This window comes from Varanus komodoensis, unplaced genomic scaffold, assembly GCF_004798865.1.
Source record: "Varanus komodoensis strain SLA01 unplaced genomic scaffold, ASM479886v1 scaffold524, whole genome shotgun sequence".
Lineage (NCBI taxonomy): Eukaryota > Metazoa > Chordata > Lepidosauria > Squamata > Varanidae > Varanus > Varanus komodoensis.
This window is the reverse complement of record NW_025336119.1, coordinates 34,290-35,668: the sequence shown is the minus strand read 5'-3', so window position 1 is coordinate 35,668 and position 1,379 is coordinate 34,290. Positions and strand designations below refer to the sequence as shown.

Sequence of the window (1,379 nt, the reverse complement as noted above, 5' to 3'; positions counted from 1 at the left end):
CATTTCTGCCCATGCTAAACTCATTCCAACCATGAAAATCATGCCAGGACACCTCATTTCTCCAACCCTAACCCTAGCCTGGTGCTCACCCCTAACCATAATATATGGCTAAAGTTCCACTGAAAAGAGGGTGATTTTGAAAAATCCATCCTTAGGTAACTTTTTCTGTGCAGCTCTTCATTTCTGCCCATGCTAAACACATTCCAACCATCAAAATCATGGGAGAGACCCTTTCTCCAACCCTAACCCTACCCTGGTGCTCACCCCTCTCCGTAATATATGGCTAAAGTTCAATTGAAAAGAGGGTCGTTTTGAGAAAGCCGTCCTTGGGTAGCTTTTCATGAACAGCTCTTCATTTCTGTCCATGTTAAAAATATTCCAACCATCAAAATCATGGGAGAGACCCTTTCTCCAACCCTGACCCTCCCTTGCTGTAAACCCCTAAACCTAGTATTAGGCTAAAGTTCCACTGAAAAGAAGGCGATTTTGAAAAGCCATCCTTAAATAGCTTTTTCTGCAATGGTCTTTACTTCTGTCCATGGTAAATTCATTCTAACCATCGAAATCATGTCAGTACAACTTTTTCAACCCTAAACCTACCCTTGTTCACACCCCTAAGCCTAATCTAGGGTTAAAGTTCCACTGAAAGAGGGCAATATTGAAATGCAGTCCTAGAGTAGCTTTTTCTTCACAGTGCATCATTTCTGCCGATGCTAAATGCATTCCACCCATTGTAATCAAGGCAGGATGCCTCGTTTCTCTAACCCTAACCCTACCCTAACCCTCATATATTATGGAAGTTCCACTGAAAGAGGGCAATTTTGAAAAGGCAGTCCTTGAGTACCTTTTTCTGCGCAGTTCATCTTTTCTGCCCATGCTTAACACATTGAAATCATCCCAGGAAACCTCTTTTCTCCAACCCTAACCCTACCTTGGTGCACACCCCTAACCCTAATATCGGGCTAAAGTCCACTGAGATGGGGGCAATTTTGAAATTTATGTCCATAAGTAAATTTTCTGCAGAGCTTATTATTTCTGTCCATGCTAAACATGTTGCAACCATCAAAATCAAGCCAAGACACCTTTTTCAACCCTAACCCTACCTTGGTGCACACCCCTAACCGTAATATCGGGCTAAAGTTCCGCTAAGGGCGCAATTTTGAAAAAGATGTCCCTGGGTAGCTTTTCCTTCACAGCTCATCATTTCTGCCCATGCTAAACACAGTCCAACCATGAAGTTATGGCAGAACACCTCTTTTCTCCAAACGTAACACTAACCTGGTTCCCACCCCTAACCCTAATATAGGGCTAAAGTTCTACTGAAAAGAGGGTGATTATGAAAAATCTGTCCTTGGGTAGCTTTTTCTGCACAGCTTTTC

At 42.7% G+C, this 1,379-nt stretch overlaps 1 long non-coding RNA gene across 1 annotated transcript in view; it reads right to left on the bottom strand.

Annotated features, from left to right (window-relative positions):
* LOC123032044 overlaps positions 1 to 888 on the bottom strand; it is a 1,908-nt gene extending 1,020 nt beyond the window's left edge. Inside the window, exons 1-2 of the long non-coding RNA XR_006416438.1 lie at positions 845 to 888; positions 581 to 680 (exon numbers count right to left, since the gene is read on the bottom strand). This is a non-coding gene — a long non-coding RNA (uncharacterized LOC123032044). The remainder of the gene's footprint in view (positions 1 to 580; positions 681 to 844) is intronic.
* Positions 889 to 1,379: the final 491 nt, after the last annotated feature.